The 23,217-nt window shown below is 42.5% G+C and overlaps 1 protein-coding gene across 2 annotated transcripts in view; it reads right to left on the bottom strand.

Moving 5' to 3' along the window:
• The window catches only part of lnx1 (ligand of numb-protein X 1), a 54,801-nt gene extending 36,061 nt beyond the window's left edge, over window positions 1-18,740 (bottom strand). The window contains exon 1 of one of the 2 annotated variants that reach the window (XM_055045789.1): window positions 18,693-18,740. The gene's annotated coding sequence lies outside the window, so the exon portion shown is untranslated. Of the gene's footprint in view, window positions 1-6,414; window positions 6,727-18,692 lie in introns of those variants that run through there. The other variant, XM_055045788.1, reaches the window with a different exon arrangement.
• Window positions 18,741-23,217: the final 4,477 nt, after the last annotated feature.

The raw sequence follows: 23,217 nt of genomic DNA, 5'->3' as shown, positions 1-23,217 counted from the left end.
AGCATGCACTGTGAAGGATGACTGCTGGAGATTAGGCTGCAGCTAACATAGGAAGGAATCTGAGGTGACATCAGGAAGTGGAGAATTTAGGCTTTTTACAGCCTAAAGAAACCGAGCACAGAAACGGAAGAAGAAAAGAACACAGTGTACATTATTTAAAAGTTACCTCATTAAAAAAGTAATCCATATATTCATCAAAAGCAACAAGAGACAAATAGACCTCAGCAGTAAAATGTGATGGAAAAGTCAGAGATGCACTGAGGATGTTTTTTGATCAGTTAAACTAGATTTCTTTTTTCTTCTCTTCTGGATTTTCCCTTCGTGGGTCGTCACGTTAATTGACCTTTTCTCCTTTCATTGCTACAGTCTGCATACTTTACCCTCACGCTGACAATGATGTATATATTTACCCTGCCTCATTACCAAAAGATTGATCGCCAAGAAAAGATTCTGAAGTCAGTTTAAAATTCGACTCAAATTTCAAAAAGAGTTTCACTAATATTGTGAAACTAATTTTTGTTTCACAATATTAATGATTATATTTCGCCTAAATAATTGATGGTCTATCACGTCAGCAGGGCTAAAAAATTGATTAAAATTAAGTTTTTATGCCTTATATTAAATTTAAACTGAAGTTGGTATTAGTTGAAGAAAGATCAACTGGGAACTGGAAGTTATTTCCAACATTTTGAACAGTGCAAGTGAGTTAAAAGTCTATGGAGCCACAAAGGACTTATTTCTTTGCTAAAAATCATTTGTTTTCACCCTTGAAAAAAGCAAGACGTGTTCAATACTTCATAAATTTTAATGTAGGACGGCTGCAGACACAATGGGATTTCTTTCTATTCACATACGCAAAGAACTGCAGCAGTCTCTTTTTTTTGTATTATCATTATTTTTATTTCTATCATTTCTTGGATTTACAGAGGCGTCCCAGATAACAGATATCCAACGACCGCGATTTCTCCGCCGGATGTGGGAACATCAATGCCGCTCCTCTCAGCAGCAGCTACAGAAACAGACCAACGCAGACGAGTCGGTGGCTCTCTGCTCCACGACAATCGCTCATCCCTAATCGTCCACGGCCGGGTACGACACGGTCTCAATCGTGCCGATTTATTTATTTCTTGTTTTTGGTCGATGCGCCGGGCCGGCCAGCCGGCGCACACGTCATACCCAGAGCAGGTGGGTTCCTTCGAGCACATGGACACCAACAGATGGGCCTAGTCAGGCACACGCCACTTTGGCAGGAGCGACCGTGTTGGCGCTCCGTTGGCTTTGTTTCTGGAGCCGTTGCCGGCTCTGCGCTGCTGCGTGTTGACACACCGGCTCCCGTTCAAAACGCCACCGACAGCAAAAGTTGGAGTCAAAATAGAAATGTACAGCAGCTTTGAAGAAGTATTTGCCCTATCTAATTCTAACGACAAAGATAAGCTAGGTATATACAAAAGGTAGTTTCCCAATTATTTTACATTTTTAAACGGAAAAAGAAAAAGACATAAGCACAAACATAAAGATTGTGACTGTTACCCTTGGTGACAACTGAGCTCCACCTCGTGAATTGAAATTTTTTTTTTATTTAGTTTTTTCTGAATTTGCCGTTTAGTGAATTTACTTTCGTGATTCCGATTTGCACGGTCAATGGGAACACAGCTAATGACTTAATTTCTTCTTGGTTCTTGCTCTTTAGATCGGGTTTTTGAAATCTTCTAGCTTACTTCATGTTGCCACACGGTCTCTACTTAAGTGGTTTCGCCAATAAATAAGTGAATACTCATTTTAAATTAAGATTTTTAATTTGTTTTGAAGATTTGTCTTATATTAAAGTTAGGTTAATGATCAGAAACGTTTGAGTTTAGAGCGAAAAAAAAGAAGCAAAAAAAAAAAAAAAACAAACAACAGAAAAACCCTGCAAGAGCTCAAATATTTTTCCACAGCACTGCAATCCGAGACCAAAGCTTCTGTTTGGGTCGAACGTATTCCGCTGCTCTTACAGCCGCCCCAGCTAAAGAGCTGTTACAAGGCACAACAAACACCGGCTTCGGTCTGCAACACTCCATGGAGCTGCATCGTAAGCCGGTGTTTGATAGCAAACACAGCCTTTCCTTTTGACATTATCAGTTTGAACCCCGCAGACTGCGACACTCGCAAGAATTCCCATCTGCGGCGTGTCTAAGGCGGGAAGGCTAACGAGAAGAGGGCGAACAAAGTAGAACTTTCCCCTCTTCGAACGCATCATGACAGGGTGGATTCCTCGCAGGCTGTGGCGCCTGCTGAGTGCGGCCTGATCTACGGAGCGAAGCGCTTTCATCGCAGAACAGGCCTGAGACCGAAAAGGAAGAGGAGTGATCGCAAACGCTGGTTAGAATGACAAGCTAAGACGAAAGAAGTAAAGAGAGAAAGAACAAGATTTACAGACATGGAAAAATGAAAAGGGGGCTTGATCCGTTCCCGGAGCATAATCTCCTATAAAAGGGAAGGCGGCAGCTCTTTGGTGTGGGGTTGTCTCGGAGCTGCTGATAACACATCCACCTCTTGCCGAGGATTCGTTCTAACAGCAGGAAATGCGAGCGAGAGGCGAGTCCATGAATAAAAAAATATATAACTCTCGGCATGATCAAAAATCAAAGCTGTTTTGTTTGCAGCTCGTCCAGAATACGAAATCAGGTTTCTGATTCTGGGATGATTCTACCCCAACTTAGGTGAAAGCAGTGGACTGCAGGGTTGAGTATTAGTACTTTGTGACTAATATAACTAACACATCCTATTACACACACACAAAAAAAATCATAACTCAAATGGTTCTTAACCACGGGGGCACGGGCCAGTATGCGTCCATAGGTTGTTTATTATTGGGCCAAAAAGGGAAAAACATGGAAATGATGCTGATGATTAGATGGTGTATTAATTACATTAACTCAATAAAATAATTAATACACTGCTCAAAAAAATAAAGGGAACACTCAAATAACACATTCTAGATCTGAATGAACCTGTTGTCTATTCCATTTGCACAACAGCAGGTGATATTGATTGTCAATCAGTGTTGCTTTCTAAGTGGACAGTTTGATTTCACAGAAGTTTGATTTACTTGGAGTTATATTGTGTTGTTTGAGTGTTCCCTTAATTTTTTTGAGCAGTATATATTAATTTCAAATATTTTCAGTAGTACAGATGTCATGGAAAAAAACATTCCCAACTCCATAAATCCATATAATTTGGTTTGTTCTGCTGCGTGCCACTGGGCCGGAGGCAGATTCCACGAAACATAACAAATACAAACTATTTAACTGCTAAATGACTTTCTACTAACTCTTCCTCCAGACATGACAGCCACACCAAATGAGTGAGTCAGGGTAATAATGTGCTTCCATTTTTCCTTTACAGCCAATTATTCAATAAATAATGTGAACTGGAATTGAGGCCCCACATAAAACGTCCGCTTAGGGTCTTATAAAAACTCAAGGCGGCACTGGGGAAATCAGAGCAGTGCAAAGAAAAAAAAATCTGCGCACAGGTCAGGACTGAATGCAACCCACATTTTTTTTATCTTTTGAAATATCCTTGGGGAATCTTGAGTAAAAATACACACTGCCTTCATGTCAACCACATTGTGTCGATTGACACGCACTAACCATGCTGACAGTCATCACTGGACTCCATCCTTTAGGTTCACTCAGCGCCGGCTGTGTGCTGCCAGGTTGGTTTAGTGGAAAATCCTGATGTGAGCTGCAGTTCTGAAACAACCCTGATGACTGTTTCAGTACGTAAACGGCCCTACTGGAAGAAGGATCATGCGCAGATGCTCCTGAGACCACAAACATATGAATCTCATGGCCCACACTGTGCACACGTTTACACCCACTCTTCACGGATGAATACAGGCGACACGCCCGTGCCGGAGGAGTATCAGCGTTCTCTGGCTCGGTTCTAACCCGCCAAGTGAAATGTTGACGCTTTGACAGTGAGGCGTTTGAGCCAGCGCTGCCTGATGGGCTATGGATGTTCTCCACACCTGGTGGTCTGGAAGACTCGGTTCGATTGGGCAGCAGCACAACCAGCTGCTGTGATTTACTTTCACACTGCCCTGTGTCACCCTTTGAACAATCTGTTCTCCCTCCACACCTGTGGCGGCGCTGCACCAATAACCACTGAAGGAAAATCTCTGAAGAACCGCAGCTTCCATCTTTGCAAAGTGTGAACAAAAATGGAGCAGCGTCAGATTTTGGCGGCTGTAGGATTTCTCTTTTGTCTTTGTTAAAAGACCACAAGTCATTTCTCTGGAAAGCATCAGTTTGTTTGGGTCGTATTTACCCAGAATGCCCTGTGGATCCGTTGCTTCCTGCTTTTGGAGAGGTCCTTGGTCCGCTTGCATTCACATAAGCATTCGAGTTCACTTCAACCAAATCGAGACCTGTAGGTTTTCGATAGTCTCCTCAACCAAACCAGACTTTCTAGGCAAACGGACTGAAGTTTTAACGCAAAGCCGCTTTGAATAAGCCCTAAAACTTGATTTGTAGCTGATTTTTTTAAGGTTCTGTTGGATCCAGTGGCCTTTATTTGAAAGTATTATGACAGGAAAGAGGGTAATGATAGAGGGGGAATTCATGCAGCAAATGTCGCCAGGCCGGGAATCGAACCTGCGATTACCACCACGCAGACTAAGGCCTCAGTACCTGGGTCGTGCTTTGACCCAGTGCCACCACAGCGCCTCAACTGATGGTTTAGTGACGATTATGCCACTCGTTCTCAAGCGCTCCAGCAGCCAGAAGAAAGGCGAGGCTTTAATGATCCATAAATCTCATTGTGTCCATGTTTCTCTTTTGTCCTCAGCTGAAAAGGGAGGGGAAGAAATGTTTACATTGTCAATGCTATCCTTTCTCCTTTGTCTTTGAAGCAGCGACGCCAATTCTTGACTCAACACGCTGTCCTTCGACATAAACCGCGGCCCAATCTTCACCCGGAGTATATTTTATGTAAATACCACTGGCGGATCGGTCTCAGATTTCTCTCCTGTGATCCGAGTTAATAATGATACAAGGCGGTGCGAGGTCAGCTCTTTTTTTTTTTTTGTAACGTTGATGAGTGTGGAAAACAAGCCGGTGGCGAGGTATCTGTGTCTGCATCAGCATTCGGAGTATTCACACTGAGCTGGCTTGTTGCTATGTACACATCCACTCCTCGGGTTCAGGAAAAGAAGTGGAATCAGATCTGCTGATCAAACAGGCGAACCGACGCAGACGATCAGGGTGTTAATGTCACTTCGCCTTTCTTTCAACTTTGCGCGGAGTTCCCTTGTCAACACAAGGCAGTCGCTCTGTGACTCACGCTACCAATAAAAGGTGACTGGATTCAGGGAGCAGCAGTGAGAACCGTCTCATAAATAGATTAGGTCATAAAAATAAAAAAATAAAAAACACAAAAAAATCAAAAATAGCAACAGCTAATCAGACTTTGGACTCGTGCTCATAAACATGGAGCCAGAGACAGAATGGAGATCGGGCAGCCAGGAGTTAAAGGAATTACATGCCAGATGCAACACATGCAGACCGCAACATAGTCAGTCTGTTGTGTTCAGACATGCCCCAAAAACACAGAAAAATTCCAGCTAGTCTTCCATTTTTTTTTCTCTCTTTCTTTTCTCTGGCAAACATCTGCTTTGTAACCATGCACAACAAAACAAGGACAGAACAAAGACGGCAGCCTTTCTGTTTGACTGCTTACACTGCTGAAATGTTACCCAAACATTTAGCTTCACCAGCTAGAAAGTAAATCATCCCCCTGTATCCTGATTGTCAAGAAGCTCTACATGCAGTTTGTACATATTTTGTCGATGCAATAATAATAATAAGAAGAATAATAGGGGGGAAAAAGCCAAATAATGGAAATCGCTTTTTGGTATTATTTGCAGATAATAATGGGTCTCATTAAATAAAGTTCACAAAAGGAGAAATAATCTTTGTTATAAAATGCGGTGCCTTTTGCTCCAGTTTGGGATGCAAAGCGACAGTCCAGGAACGTTACTGTAAATCCCCTCCAGTCACTGATCTCCGTAAAGCTCCTGTGTGTGTTTGCAGCCTGACTGATACTGACTGACTGACTGACTGACTCCTCTAGAGTCGGTGTGTTTGCCACAGCTGGTCTGGTTGGGCTTCTGCAGCCAGATGTGAAGCCTGCTGAAGAAACACGTGAATAAAAAAAAAAAAAACCTGACAGGTAACAGAAAATCTACACCTGCCCTATTCTGCTCACTTAAAAACAGAAAGTGCTAACATACATGCAAATGACTTTCATGCAAATAAAAAGAAAACGATCACTGTCATGTTTTGTGCTACAAAGTGCTCTGACTGTTAAAAGTCGTGTTTCGCCCACTAATCTTTAAGAGGAAATGGAAAAACATGAAAGTGTACTCACATAGCCTCATTTTGGAAGTTCACTTTCGGCACTGTCGCTCACCTGGACAGGTAAGAGTCTGGCAGCGGGTGTAACATTAAACCCTTCAGTGAAGGGAGGTGGGGAACAGCGAGAGGTAAATGACTCACAAAACAGGACTTTGTCCCGGTCTCAGAGCCTTGGTGAGTGGGTGAGCGACTGGCCCAGCGACCTTCGGGCAAAAGAAGTTTTTATCTCATTCCCTGACTTTCGGGAAAATCTTCCAGCTCCGAACTCCCCCGGCGTGTGGACCAGAGCTCCTTGCAGGATCTCCAAAAACTGCTCATCTCTTAGCCGGCCCAGGTGATCAGGAAGTGGCGGTGGGATGGGCGGAGACAAGGAATTATGGTAAACAGGAGAACTGCCCCAACCTGCTTTGGGAGTTGAGGGAGAAACTGGACTGGGAGCGGGAGGCGGATAAAGCGAAAGTCTGAACGGAAATCACCCACAAACAATGTGTTGAAAAGAAGAATTTAAAAAATCAAGCGAAATTGCACGAGTATTTTTGGCAGACAGACAATGAAGAGATACAAAGTTGCAGCAGTGATTCGTGTCTCTGCTTTCGGCACACTAAAAGTCATATAAACGTCTTAACAATGAAGCCCCAAATCTTGCAGGCTGGTGATAATGCTTCGATGTATGTGGCGAGTCACACGCTGCTATACATCTAGATGCTGTAATCCCTGCTGCTTGTATGGGGTTTTCCTCTTTCTGTCGTGGTATTCCCTCTCTTTGACTTTTCCTGCTCCTTTAAAGCCATGCTTGTGCCTGGCTTTGTACAAAAACAGTAGTTATCCCAGATTTAAGGCATGGCTCCTCTCTCTCTTTGTGTCCCTCCAACGTGCCGTCTGTGAGCCACAGGTGCTTCAGGGACTCGCATCTCCACAAAACGGCAATTTTATGAGTCACGCTGTGACGTAGGGCGAGCCGAGCCGTTTATCTGGTGCGTCTCAGCAGCAATGCATGTGCAGACAGACACACAGTTTCTTGCTCAAGGGCACTTTGACATGTTGAATACCTGATCTTAAAAAAAATGGAAGAAATCCATTCCACTGTTGAGCAACGGAAACCTCAGGAGCAACACCGGACATATTTAGTTTCTGATTCATCGTCTTAGATTATTATGTGTTAGTTTTTTTCTCATCAGCTTAAAGGGGCCCAGTTTCTGTTGCAAATGTGAGCAAAACGTCAATATTCCGCTAATGTTAAAAAAAAAAATAAAATTCTGCGATTGTCGTTTCCATTAAATAAGAAAAGTAATCAAAATCAAAAGTTATTACGTTTGTTCACGCTGTGCCACGATCCTCCGACCATTTCCCGTCGTCTTCTTCGTCGTTTCCGCCAGTAGCAACATCCGGTTGTTGATCACGACTTGTGTGATGCGTTTCCATTGCACTACTATTAGACCACTGTCTTGAAAAGTAATGACATCAAATTTGGTCATGTTACGATCATAAACGTCAGGATCTCCTAAGCCAACACCACAAAGATCCCGTAACTGTGGATGCATCATCTAAATAACTGTAAACTATTAAGTTTTCTGAAAACCATGTGCCATTCTTACATTTTAACAAATTTCTTACTTTTGTCACAAAATTGAACTTTGCGATTGTGTTTATGATGTAAAGCACTTTGAAATGCCTTGCTCCTGAAATGTGCTGTACAAATAAAATTTGACTGGTTGTACCAAAATGCTTAAACAGCTCAACCAGTACCAAAAGACTCAATCTTCAATGAAGTTTGGTATTCAATTGCTTAAACAAGATCATTCTGAATGCTAACTTCACTGACATGCTTCATCTTGCCACGAAATAGAGCATTGTGAGCTTTTTATGGCGCACACGGCTATGCAGGAGTGGCAAGTTTGAAATGTTTCTTACTAACGTCAAAGACTGTCGAAAGGCATTGCGGCTTCTTTGAATTGCTTAGTACTTTGACTCTTAAGCAGTGATCTTATTTGTGTGCACAAGCAACTAAATCCTCTTTTTCACAATGAGCTTGAATGCCAACACATTGATCGGTGATTCTTTGATATAAGATCAAAAAAAAAAACCCCACAGTATCAGTGTTACTGTGAGGATGTTAGCGTCTGCATTTAGTTCCTAAAATTGCTTCTTAGAGCTCAAGGCACTCGCCTTCAGAAGCTTGTGATCAAAAAAAGTTAGCAGACCAAAGCAACCTGATGCTTTCCTGCTGACTCAAAGATCTGAATCTGGACGGCAGAGCTCGGAAGAACGGTTCCTGATGCCCTCCCGTTTTCGTTCTCCTCCCACTTCCTTCGCAGAAGACCCGTCCTGTCCTCCGGAGAACGGCATAATGTGTCAGGATGTGCCAAGAGCCAAGAACTGCCCATAAAATAGCACCGCTCTTCCTAACTCATGCAATGTGCATTGCGGCAGTAATTCAGAGACTTAGGAGTTCTTCGAACTCTTCTGAGTTTTCTTTGAAGTTGCTGAGTTGGACCTGCATCCTGTTTCATTTCTGCTGATGCCTCAGCTCCCCGCTGCTGGAGTTTATCTAAACACCGTAGTGCAGGTGAAACCAATCTCCTCCGTCTCTCCAGGACGCTTTCTTTGCTTACTCTTATTTCACCTTTCCTCTCGGACTGAAGCGAAGCCGATGTCGCTCGCTCCGTCCCTTCTCAGCTGTATGTTCCCGGATCGCTGCTTCCCCAAATCCGCATGAAAGATATTTGCCTTAGATTTCACATGAGAACCCGAAAGGACAGGGGTCAAAGCAAAGTCATTCTATATTTTCCCTTAAACCGACTATTTTTCAGATGCTTATCATGTTTTTCCTTCTTTTTTGTTTTAACTTGAACTGCTTTGAAAGGGTTGGGACTTGTTTGTTCACAGCACTGATGCAAAGTCTTCATCTGGAAAAAGAACATCGATAAGAAGACGTCTGATGGGATGGTATCACAAAATGACAGAGTAATTACAGGGACGGTATCGTTTAGTACAGATACGACTGTGCTGTAAAAAATGCATTCTTCCTCTTTTTACAAAATAAAACATAAGTTTGATTGCGAATGCGTTATCTAACTGATGTGGTCAAAGAAGTGTCTAACTATTTATAGGTTTTTCAGTTTCAGTCAACTCTGGCACGATTTGAATGTGTAAGAACACCGACTACACCGCAGAGCATTCTGGGTAATCAAAACAAACATGCGTGTCTCGCGGTATGGACTGAGAAATGGCATGTGGTCAAAATGAAAAACCCTACAGCCGCTAAAATCTGATGCCGCTCGATTTTTCTCTGCATTTTGTGACGAAGGAAGTTGCGCTCGGTGTCTTCTTCAGAGGTCTTCATCTCGTTTCCCTCAGTAGATCTCAGTGCAGCGCCACCACAGGGGAGGAAGGGAACAGGTTTTCCACAGGGCGTGAAATCCCCAGTAGACCGAGGTCTTTCTTAACGACACTCCTGTTCTTCCACTCCACTCAACCATACAAACCACTGGGGTGCTTAAAAATATTCTCTGGAGGCAAACAAAAAAACTCAAAAGGTTTTGCTGTGGCCTAGTCAAGTCTGGACATCAATTAAGATCTCGACTTCAACTGCATTGCTATGGCCAGGGGTTGATGGGAACGACTCTGCAAGGACGAGTGGGCCGTTTATTTCAAACGCTTGATGGAGGGTTTTGGCTGACAAAAGTTTCACAAACAGTTATTAGATTTTGGGTTAATTTACTTTGTCACATAGTGACAGGGTGGTTAATACGGCAAAATATTTTACTTTTGAATACCCCCCTTATTTTAAAGGCAAAGAAGAGGCTAAAGAAGGAAATGCACAGGTGGTGCATTTCCTCTTTTGCTGCAAGACTTTATTAGCCAGACTCATTCGTCTCCGTATTAGTCACACATTATTAGCATTTCGAATGTAAAACTTTCCCTGTGGCTCCCCTCTGCTTAATGCATTGTTAGTTTGTGAGCAATTTGATGGCCTCTTAGTTTTCTGAAATAGTCCAGTGTCAAAGGTTGTGACTTTGGGATCTCTACCCTGACCACCACGGACTCAAAAGGGACAACTTTTGGGAAGACGATCTTTCAACCGGAAAATGCTTTTTAAAAATGATTTTGTGTGTGTTTTCTCTCAGCAGTCGAGCTGAGCTCGCACTGCCGGAACAACGAAGCCCTTTAAGGTTCTTTGAATGTTCGCGCGTTTGATAGCGCTGAGTCGGCTTCTCTCGGGTTAACGGGAAATGCCCTAAAAGAGAGGAAGTATCCAGCGAGCAGCAATTTGTGTGGAGGATTATTTTATTCGCACATGGTTGATTCACTAGAACCAATTGCGTGTTATTTAGATTCCTCAGACTACCTGAGTTTTGCTGCGACGTCCATTCGTTCATGACCGAAGCGCACCAAACGTCTGACAGCTACTTCCAGCATACCGATGATCCATGTCACAAAACGCAAATAATTTCAGGCTAATTTCTTGATTATGACAATAAGTACTTTGACACCATCCACAGTCAGCAGATCTCAGTCCAGTAGATTATCTATAGGTCGAGGAAAACAGGAGATTTTTACAGAAGATAATAAGGGCCAAAGAAAAAAAGAAGAATTCTGATGTTAATGTTGTAATTATCTTTCTTATTTTTTTTTTGTCTTTCAGTAGGCCTTCAATACAAAGTATGCCTAGTGCATACAGTGCACGACGCTGTTTACAAGGGGACAATTTGAACACAGCCTTTATTTATTGCACATTAAATCTACCTTACCGCTCGCTTGGAAAGAAAAAAAAATCTGATTATTTTACCAGAAGACGAAGTTAATTAATTGCTACGACTGAATGATTTCCATTAACGCAGTCTGCTTCTCTCCTCTAAATTCTTGGCATTATTTGATACCATAAAATGGAAAAAAAATTAAAACGAAGACTTTGCCGGAAGTGTTTTTTTTTTCTTTTTTTCTTTCCGTTTTACTCGGTCTGTGAAACTCGTCCCCGCCGTCTACATCCTCTGCCCTCACATGAACGCATTTTCTCAGGCGAACAACTTTCGATTTCTGCAGGTAACCTTCAGTGTGCTGGGCTTAATTCAAAATGGCATCTGAAATACACAAGTGCTCCTGTCTAATACGGTTTCCCTCACCCTTCACTCACAACAATAATAGAATGTGGCTTTCCATCACGGCCGGAGCCACACACATCCAACCACATGCGCTTAACTGCACACACACACACGGCACATAAGCAGTAAAAATGCCACACGTCAGGCGGCGGCCATCTATTAGTCTGCGCCGTGACACGCTTGGCTCTCAGCCACCTCTGGCACGCTTCAGACTGCGGCCGAGACGAGACGTGCAGGACGGATGAGTTCTGGAGCATGTTCACTTCGCTTCTTTTAATTTGCACTAAAAGGTGTGTTGATAAAGTAGGACGGTCGATTTTAATTTTCACCCTCCTGGTGATGCAGCAACAAAAAAAAAAAAGACAAAATGATTTATTCAATAAGTCATTAGTCTTTAATCCTGTTTTTCCCCCTGTGCTGAATCCGTGTGTGTGTGTGTGTGTGCCCTGACATCTGCTCCATAAGCGGGAATCAATGGTGAGGATATTATCATTCAAAGTGCAAAAGGAATGGATGACGTGATTCACTGCGCTATTTGTCAAATGTCACAATGACACCAGACCAGATTGCAACAAAAAAATAGGAGAAGAAGGGAAGACATTTGTACATAATCGGAAACGGGGACGAGTATGAAGCGGAATACGGAATGAGGATCTGGCAAGCGACGAGGTCCAGAGGGACAAAGAGACGGGGATGGAGAGTGGTGTGTGCGTCTCATTCATTTTTCAGAGTCGAAGCGTCGGACTCGGCGTCTGTGGGAGGGGAGCAGAGAGTCGGAGCGATGCTGTTCCAGTCGGCAACGCTCGGCCAACAAGTCAGCCAAATGAAGATAAATGCACCTAATCTTTCCGCTGCAACAACCGCAGCTTCACTCTGAAACTCACTGCCACTTACAAACCTCCCCCACCCCCCACTCGGCCTTACGCAAACAAATTAAATAAACGAGGCCCCCCACACACACACCAACACACACCTCAATGCAAAGTACAGGCAAACATACGGCCCTGTGCAAGAAGCCACAAGGAGGGCGCGATGGTTCATATTAGAAGTGTGCCGACGAACAAACTAGAGCAAGGGACGCAGATGCTTGACAGCGGGACAGTCTCATTATCCTGGTCCAGTGATAGAGGGCTAGCAGCGATTCCTGCCCCCACATATGTCACTCACAAGTTGCCGTTGGTATCAGCACATTAGCCTGATTGGCAGCGGGAACTAAAATAGGGAGCCTGGCGGATTTGTATGTCATCTGATACGAGGCCAAATAAAAAACCGGGGAGCCTTGTGAGAGCTCTCAATTTATTTCACAATATGTCACTTTACCGCCTCGAATCGCAATGCATTATAGTGAGGTTTAAAGTTAAAGGCCGATACAAAGTGGTGTATTGTTATGAACAACAAGGATTTTGACAAATGGTTTTGAAATTACTACAACGAAAGAAAACCCCTTAAAATTTGGATTGTGTTTGTCATTCATTGTTTCTCTAGTTGCGTTTTGATTGACTGTAAAACTGCGCAAATTGGCAATAGGAGTATATATTTACTTAATGGAAACGCTGCAATTTCCAGAGAGAGAAAAAAGTTTTTTGATGAAAAGGTTTTTGGGTTTACACTGTGAAATGTAATAGTATATCTTACTGTAAAAGAAAAGTGACCTTAACTCATTCTAGCTTACTCTGTTGACTATACTAACCCCACGTTAGCTTGCTTACTAACTTTCAACCACACTGAAAGACTTTTTTCTTTGTTCCTTGTCAAGTTCACTATAAGTGGTAGTATTAATATTTTTCAAAAAAAGGAGAGGTCTTTTATGGGGGCGTGCCCAACAGAGATAGCAAAATATAAGTGAATCAACGTCATTATTTTATTCTCATGTTGGGAACAAAATGCACAACCCCACTGTGTATGCAGAGCTGTTAATTGATTCTTCTTTACCACAGGAGTGATGTGTGTTTAATATGATATGATTTTTCAGAGTACAGATTTGCTGCGAAGCGAACGGCAGTGCTCCGTGGCCTTCTTGTGATCCTTGGGGATGAGAACACAGACCTCTTCAAGACATGCTTTGCAGGTCCTCTTTATTACATTTTTATGATTCCACACTTAATTTTGCTCCTTATGTGACTTTGATAGCTTTAGTTTTAGTTACTGTTCTTTCACTCGGCCTGAATCAGTGCTACTGTACTTCTTACATGATGCACTGATGAAATATCCCCAATCAGAAAACTTTTAGTGGTTCTCTGCTGTCTTTCGAAAGGTTTCAGTTGCAGTCCTCAAGCGTCACACCATATGAAACCCGAATGTCATCAAGAACAAAAAAGTACAATAAATTTCACTTAGCTGATGAAGTGCAACATGTAAAAATGTTGTGAACTTTCAGTTCCAACATCAACACTTATTTATCACTGACACTCTTGAGAAATGCGCTTGCTGTACTGTCATAGAAGGCTGATGATGAGTGGATTGCCATAGGTGGGACAGCTGTACAGTGTTACGTTGATATGTAATTGTGGTGTTGCTTCTATTGTTAGGACTTGAAGACCCAGACGTGTCTCACACCCCCGTTGGGATCCTGACCGTCATTCCTGAGGACAGGCAGGCCTCCCCTGACTCTCTGCACCTTGGGTCTTCAGGTACTGCCATCATTTTTGGAAGGAAGTCTTGTCATGAATGGTCTTGGAAATCTTCCACATGCCATGTGCTTGCTCTTTGGACTTATTTATGCTCTGAATTTGGAGTACACTCAACAAGTACACCTTTAATTTCATCCAAAGGGTGCTTCTCTCTCTTGGACATAAATCCGCTTAAATGTGTAAGCATAACTTATTTTCATGAGTGCTGCTTAAATGACATAATTCACAAATTATAGTAGTCATAATTGACATTTTATAGTGATTTTGAGTTAACGGCACTCAGGTTTACTGCCATTATCTGAGTGGTGTAAACATAGTTATTTATAGCTATAACACCTAAAAATGAATTCGCTACTTTACTTGGAGATTTTGAGGCAATCGGTTTCCTAACTTTTTTTAAGTGAAGTGAACTTATTACATTTTACAGTGTAGAATAAAGTTGTTTTTCAGCTGTGTCAAAATGACTGCATTTTGCCAAACTGAAATGGGAAACAATGTTTTCACGAGTCACGAGATGAAACGACCGGATCTCACCACTGGCAGAAAAAATGACAAAGTCAACAGGAAGTGGAAGGATGAGCATGTTTTTTTAACTTATTCCTGTGTGATTTTAATTTGCTACGTAACGGAAACTGAGCATTCCAAAATTGTTTCTTTTCTTTTAATTTTTTTTTTGTTTTGTTTTTATTTCTCGCCAACAAACTCTTGCGCACATCTGTGATGGAAACGCAGCTACCGTGTCATTTCTTCCCGCTTCGCTCTCGCCCACAGCTGCAGCGCATTCCTGTCAACTACACGCAGATCCGAGAGTCATTCTGCCACTCTTTTATCGTCCAGTTCACAGCAAATGTTTTTCGATTTTTTTGTCTATTTTTTTTTTTTTTTGCTCTTTGTCATCGTTGTTTCCTGTTGCTCATGATTCCTCTTGGGTGGCATGTTTTCAGCGTTGTTTCTCATTACTTAGTTCTACCCTCGATCCTGCCTGCAATAGGATCCAGTCCCAAACCCCCCAAAATTGAAGCGTGTCCTTTTCATTTCACTTTTTAACTTTGCCACTTTGCATTACATCTTCGCTTAAAACCCCAACCAAAGACACACATAAAAGGCCGAGGCCACGGCGTGACAAAATGTGGGAAAAGTTTGACGCGTACAAATGCTTTTGAGCTTTTTTTTTTTTTTTTTATGCTGGCTTCTGAAATGTCCCAGCTGTGAAAACACATTTTCACTCCTCCGAGGATATCTGGTGCGGGATGTGAGCATCTGAGGTCTAATTCTCCGTGACATTTACATCAGGATCTGTTGGGAAGAGTTCCTCCCTCCCGCAGCACCTTGACGTCTCCTCCTGTCAGTAAAAGCTCCTGAAAAATGTCACTTCACGGCCTTCTCGTCTCACGCTGACTCTCTTTCATAATGTGCGGAAAGAGAGTCAGGTTGAAAATAGAAATAAATAAAAAGGTTTGTTGTTGACTTGTCTCACTTTTAAGCATTTTCTCTGGGTTTTTGGAGTGATGAGTCGAGAAAGCCTGATTCTGTTTAGTGCGTCTGACTCCCAAGCGGCGGATGATTCAGACCCTTTGTAATTATTTGTGAGTCTCTCCTCCGCTCTGCTCTCACCGGCCTCCTGCGATGGCATCCGGAGGAGCTTCAGATCTTCCTGAGAGCCTCGGTGGAGGACTGGACGTCTCCACCGGAACAGCGGAGCGACACGCGTCCGGTTCCCGAGGCGACGTGTCGTTCCGCTCGGAGCCAAACCGTGAACCTTCGTCGAGTCGAAAACTTAATTGTGGGAACAGTCGAACCGCCCGGCGTGGCCGCTTTGACGTCCACGCATGAGCTTTTTCTCAGTCTGTCTGTTGCCATGGTGATGGGTTTCCACCGCCCTTTTTGTGCTCGTTGACACTTCAATGGAAATTTGTCCCGATTCATTTTACGCCCTCGTGTTTTCGAGTGCGACTGGAGCGAGTTGTGCTTTTGCCAAGGCGGCCCAGACTATTCCCGAGTTGCATTGATTTCTTGTGTTTTTTTTTTTTTGTTTTTACCGTTTCTCCGTCTGGGCTGGACAGGTTGCTGCGGAGCGCTGACCATTGTGCTCGCTGCTCCAGCTGCTCTGCCTCCCAGGCTGGACACCAGCAGATAACGCAGCCTTTGAAGCGAGGCATCGGGGCGGATTGTTAGATCAGCTGCTGTGGATCTAAAACAACACAAAACACTTCAGCATTCAGTGCTGTGAGAAAAGACTGCTTCTGCCCTTTCGTCACACTAATTTAAATGTCAGATGTTAAGAAATCCCTTAATTGTTTTTTTGGGTTTTTTTTTTTTTCACCTTTATTTATACAGGTTGACTCATTGAGAGCCAAGACATGTTTGGGTCCAACGCAGCAAGAAAACAAGCAGTTAGGAAAATTTGACTCGACCAAATAAGCTAATAACATATGAGCTAAAAAACAAGAGCAAGTTTCATGCTTTTGTCTTGAAAAAATCTTGAACTGCGCCAAATGAGTCAAGGTGGAAAGCTTCACACTCCTGTGTGTCACATACCGACGGAGCAGAGTAAGAAAATGGTTCGTCTGTCCTACCCGACAACAGGAAGTGGATAAAAAGATCTCGATATGCAACACACCGTGCCTCAAAATGCACAAAATGAAATCCAGCAGATGAGAAGCATCTGTCAGTCTGGATAGGGGTTACAGAGTCGAGACTAAAGTTTTAGAACTTTGAGATCCACTATCCATAAATGGAGAAAACATGAGGCAAGCGGTGAACCTTCTCAGGAGCGGCCGACGTCAACAACACGTCCGCTGGATCCAAAAATATATAGAAAATAAACGGAGGAGAGTTCGCCAAAATTAAAAGAAAAAAGGCGTCCATACGAGAGTTCCAAGTGGAAAACCAGTAGTAACCATCATTTGCCTGCAAATGTCTATCATATTGACCAAAAGACATTTTGACAATCCCCAAAACACTTTTATACAAACAATCAAACATAGCGGTGGTGATGTGATGGTCTGGGGTTTTACCTGCCTCTAAACCATGTGTTCTGCACTCCACAGCAAAATCCAAAAAGGCGAAGGTCTTACCCATCGGTCAACCTCGCTTGGATCATGACCGGACAATTCATTAACAAATGGTGGCCTAGTCAAAGTCTTGACGTTTTTTTTCTGTTAAGCTACAGTGGCATGGCCTCAAACAGGAAGACAGCGGCTGAAAACTCCCCAAATTTCACAAATGTGGAATATTTCTGTTTAAAAGAATATACAAAAAAATATCCCCACAGAGACATAAAACACTTATTACAATGTTGCTATTTCTTTATGACATGCTGAGATATCTGGAGATACATTTTTAGTATCAATACAAAAACTTATTTTGCAGTCTAAAACATTTAAATGTGACAGAAAGGCAAAAGCTCTAATTGCATTCAAAAGAACGTATCTCATGTCACTGAAACAAGCTGTTGTGTGTGTGTTGTTTTCTTCAGTCTCCTAATGTTAGAAAACATAAACAATTATTACCGGCTATTCATAAGTCCCTTTCACAACCCAAATTAAGATCAGATTTGTTTACAATCTGCTTACTATCATAATTTGTTGGGTTTTTTCCCCATTAACTTTGTTCCCAACTTCAACAATACTCCAAATGATAAATATGTATTGCTACCATCAAAACATTCAATTTCTAGCCATCGTGGAAGATGAAGTCAGCCTACAAAAGAAGCCTCCGACGGCGGAATATAAATGACTCTGAACGTTGTGTGCGGCGAGTGAGCCATAAACATGCACAGTTCATCTCCACATTTGCAAAGGTGAAATTACTTGTATTTCAGTGTATTGGCTTTTCCAGATTAAACACGGAGTCGAGGCCGATGCCTATCAGCGTAAAATATCTAATATAGTTTACTCTGTAACTCAACAGCACCTCGCAAAAGTATTCGCATCCCTTGAAGCTGTTTGCATTTTGTCCTGCTGCCGGCACAAACTTTTATGATTTTTATGTTGTGTTTTGTTTTTTTTCCCAAACAGCCCCTTTATTCTCTTGATTGATCCACTGCAATCGCTTGCCTCCATAAATCACTTAATTAATGCTATTAGTGCACAATTATCAAGGGCTAGGAATAGTTTTGGTAGGGCAGCTTGCATATAAATTCGACCAGCATGGGGCTATTTTGAAATGTCTTTTTGCGGGGCATATTGCAGCAAAGTGACTCGGTGTTCTTTGTGACCCAGTCAGTGCAGCAGGGAAACGTGACAGCAAAAATATAAAAATCTGAAAACACAGTTTTGTCTGGACGAAACCGACTTTTTAGGATCTCAATTTTTGCAGAGACTGATTTTCCGAGAAAGGCCCAAAGTAAAAAGGGTGTTGAGAGAGTGAGAGGAAACAGTATTGGCGTTTCAATCAGGAGGTGTGGATGCAGATGAAAGAGTTTTAAGAGAAGCGAGTGATTAAAAGGGAAAAAAGAAAGAAAAGAGGGTAGATTAATGCGGCTCCTCCCATGTTATTTTGGAAAAAGCAAGGGGTGAACCTGAGGTCATTCGCGAAGCTGTGTCTCCGTCTCTCACCTTCCTCGACGGACATCGGTTGCATCTTTGTCCTCTCGTCCCTCTCCCCCCGCGGCTGTCCTGTGACGCTGAACAGACGTGGAAGTTAGCATCACCGAGAGGGAGACGTAAACAGACGCTGACCTGTCATGAACATTTGATCACTTAACATTAACAAAGAAACGATGTAGGCAATGCACTCGCACGTGTTTCGCTTTTAGACAAGGTGAGCTTTGTAAAAGGAAATTCTTAAAGACTGCTTAATGGTGTTGAGTTTTCTCTCTGAAAGCCTAATCAGACATTTCAGGTTTGTCAAGCCCTGCCATCGTCAGCATTGCGCCGCCATTCAACGAATGAAAAATTTTGCAATAACGCCATTTCCTATAATCGCAATTAAAATCACACGTGAATAGGTCTGTTCACGCGACAAGTCACTAAAATAAAAGCTGCGCTGAACTCCTCCTTCCACTTCCTGTCGTCTTTCCCTCCAGTAGTGACATCCGGTCGTGTTGACCACATAACTCGGGTGATGCGAAGGTAAGTGCGCCAATTTCGATACAGCCGAAAAACCACATCAGTCGCTGAAACTGGAGCAAATTTGTTTTCAGAATTCCAACTTGAATTTTAAAGTGGATGAAATCGCGGCTAGTGACAGATTAAAAGGTCGGACCGACGCAACCTTAATCTAGAGGAAAACATGGGAGAGTACAGACTTGTGTCAGTCTGCCTTTAGAAATAAGAACCAGAGCAACAGACCGCCTAATAGACATGGTGTCTGAAGCGGCCCGTACCAAACTGGAATTTAAAGTGGTCTACTAATCTCAGAGGGTGAATGAGGGAATATGAAAGGGAGTCCTTGAGATGGCAGTAATCCCATTTAGGCGACCCCCAATCCTGTGTTACAGACGTTCATAAGATAGAGCGGAGGGGTATCTGCTGTGATGACAGGCTATTTTTAAACTGTAATTGTTATGTAATGAAGAACGGCTCAATAAGTGAGCATAAGGAGAAAGGCTAACGGCGACTAACTTTCACATAGGAACATGCTAACGAGGCCCTCGAGGGCAACATGCTCGATGTCCTCTTGGTATTACATGAAGAGGAACACAAAAGAAAGCGATCTTTAAATCCTCTACGTAAATATTCATTGGCAGCTCCCTGGAAGCACAACAAAGAGCGGCTTCGGCCTCAATCAACAGAAAGCAGTGGAGCGGTGAGCTGGGAAATTATGCACAGATTCAGCTCATTTCATTCTCTTTTGTCATTTTCTATTACAAGAAAAAAATAAAGCATCTGTGTTCAGTCATTATGCTAAATTATTGAAACGAAAGCATCGAACAGGATTGAATGGAGCTCTGTAGTCCTCTGTTTACTCCTGTGCAAACGTGCCGCTATCGACGGGGGCCGCGCCGGTCAGACCGGCTGCAAGACCATTATGTAAGACTTGTAGAAACTGACACAGAACACGAATTTGTAACATCACATGCCTAATTGCCCTTATCTAATCTCCCATTGGGACCAATAAAGTATCATCCAGTTCAATTCAGCTGCTTTGCTATTGATCTTTCCTCGCGCCACTGTGAGCAAAGCTTTGATGACGTCCTGGCGGCATCCCCCTGGACGTGTGAGGCAAAATGGATTTTAGCCACTACGATCCTAATGAAGCAGGCTGCTAATCTCTGCTGTAAGTCACAACAAAACGCGCTAAACCGGGGATTTGGTATTTGACACCTTTGATTTCGGGGTGCGTCTGGCTTTGGCGTAATCATCAGACATCCAACGCTTTAGTACAACTAAGGCATGTCGGCGCGAAAATTAGCGGTTCGTTCCGAAAAATTCTCAGTGAGAAGAAACCATCACCGAAGACACACCACCAGTTCAATGGAAAGGTTTTGGTTATTCTCTGAACTATGTTAAAAATCATAAACATTAATATGTCTCATTGTCTATTATCTATGGATGAGCAGCAAGGAAAAGGTTCTTGCTGAAAAAAGAGGTCCTGCTTGCATTTCACTACAAGCTATGTCAAGAACAAGGTTTTGGTCATCTGGATCTCAACCATGTCAGAAAGATATATGAACTATGTTGAAAAGCTAGCTTCATGCTGAGAAACTAACCAGTTTAAACGTAATAGGCCAGTTCAGTGAAGAATGTACACATAATTTGGATTACAAAAACCATAAATGAATGAAATGAATTCAAATTTGTGTTTTTGTATAGATTGTGTGTAAAGAATGTTTGGAGAGTTTGGTCTCTAGCTCTGTTGAGTCGCATTCACACCGATTCTGTTCATACCTTTTTAACTGAATTCTAGTTTGTTTGCCTTGAAACTCTGGTTTGTCTAGAGAGGTGTTATAAAATTCGGCTTGATTTAACAATACCCCGTCACATGTGACATCATTTAATTTGCTAAGAAAATAAATATCCAACCACTCAATATGGTGGCGTCCTCTTGTACCAGGCGGCGTTTCCTCGGTGCAAACTCCGATCCAGTTCCTAATGCACGATCTGCGGCGCTGGGGCAAACTTTGATCGTTGTTTTATGTCTTTTCTTAGTTTTTACTTGCTTTAAATATTCTGTCAAGTCAAAACTCCCGCTGCACAGACCTGACGGTGTGCGTCTTCCTTTCTGGTTTCGCCGATGCACACGACCTTTTTTAATCACTAATTTCTCATACATCTGAAACCAGTATGAAATTATTATTTTTTAACCCAAATCAGTTTTCAACAGTGGAAATTCAAATTTTAACAATGAAATCACAGCAACTGTCCTACAACAGTTTGATACGTTTACTTTTTTAATGTATTTATTCAGAAAAAAAAAAACATAGCGGTTATGGTACAGTGTGAGTGCGCAATCATACTCTGACACGGACCACAAAAAGCAACAACAAAAAAAAAGCAAACTCTTTACTATCGGTTTGGCTGAAGTGAACTCTGGTGGTGTGAATGCCAAGGGGACCGGAGGCCGCTCCGTAGGAAGGAAGTGGACTACAGCACAGGGCATTCTGGGTAAGTACAACCAAAACAAATGTGTGCATCTCGCGCTGGAGAGAGAAATCTCGAACCTAACCATTAGAAGATGTAACAAATATTGCAGTTTTGGTCCCTGATATGTCTACTGGACTATCAGGTCCAGTAGACATCATGAATGTGATTCAGAATTGTGGTTTTCAAACTAGCTTCAGATATGCTTTCAAGCTAGGTTTAGCTTGAGGACCGCATGCTCCGAAAGCTAGCATTAACACTTTAATGCAGTGAAACTAAACACGTGAAAGTATAAACATTAAAGTGTTTTAAAAAATAACGATGAACAATATACCCAGAAATGTCAAATTATGTTGTGCCACGTTTGATTCTTCACGGTTCAGTTCATTTTTCATTCCGTTACGTCAACTAAAAGAAAGCGTGCATTTTTTTAAAAAACTTGTCTACATGTTTGTGTCATCGTGTGCCTCGTCTCTGCAGACGAAGGTGAAGTTATGGACAGAGTCAAATCGACAAGAGGCGGGTTGTAACCGTACAGCTTCTGGAGTCATCGAAATGCAAGTGCAGCCGCTGCACAGTATTTAGCTCTAATGAGCCTCTGACTTTGAGGCACATCAATGAAGCGCCTCATTCATAATAAAAAGCTTCAGCCCTGTGGGCAGCAGCTAAATGAACTGGGACCGAATGCAGGCAAACTGTTTAGCCGTCTCCCTCAGCTCGGTGAGTGTCAGCTGTGATAATTGAGCACACAGCCGACGTCCTCGGACTCTGTGCTCTACGTGGCTTAACAGACGTCGGGGCTGGCACAAATGTAAACAGTGATGTTTTAAGATTACTAAGCGGTTCAACCAGCCGATGAGTCAAATTGGGATCAAAAGACTCACGATAAAAGAAATAAAAAATCCTTCTTTTTTTCCCCCTTCCCCTCATTGTTATGCATGTAGAAACCCAGTGATTACATTCTGCCTCCAGCCAACATTTCAGCCTTCAACATCTAATAACGGAGAGCTTGTTTGGAAATAATTGGAAATTATTCCTCTTTCCACTGGTTTTGTGTAGTAATAATGTACCAGTGTTTTTTGATCTGTACTAAACAGCAAAAGATGTGATAAAACTATATTTAGGTAGATATTCATGTGCACAGAATGAAGCCCGGTCGTACCTCGGCTGCATGCGTCCCCGCCGACCATCCAGAGCAGATTGTTTCACTTCTTGGTTGCGATCGCTGGACAAACTCACAATCTCAAAAAGTTACATTCAGCGAGATTTTGTCGCCATTCATTGTAGCCAACGTGTCTGTGACTAAACAGAGGAAATTTTAGGGGCACGTCATTGGTGACCTTGATCTGTTTTCTGCAGTTACTTCAAGAGAGAATTACTTCATGACAGGGTTCAGAGTCTTTTAGGCTTTTTTTTTGTTTTGTTTTGTTTTCTTTATATGTATAGTATTTGTTTGAGCACCAATTTTCTTTGTTTTCTTGGATATCAGTTTCAAGTTTTGTCAAACTGAGCTGTGGACTTTCTGGACTTTCACAACAGGCGTGTAATTTGATCTAAG

The sequence above is a fragment of the Poeciliopsis prolifica genome, unplaced genomic scaffold (genome assembly GCF_027474105.1).
Source record: "Poeciliopsis prolifica strain line A6 unplaced genomic scaffold, Auburn_PproV2 SCAFFOLD002, whole genome shotgun sequence".
NCBI classification, from domain to species: domain Eukaryota; kingdom Metazoa; phylum Chordata; class Actinopteri; order Cyprinodontiformes; family Poeciliidae; genus Poeciliopsis; species Poeciliopsis prolifica.
This window is presented reverse-complemented; position numbering and strand designations above follow the sequence as displayed.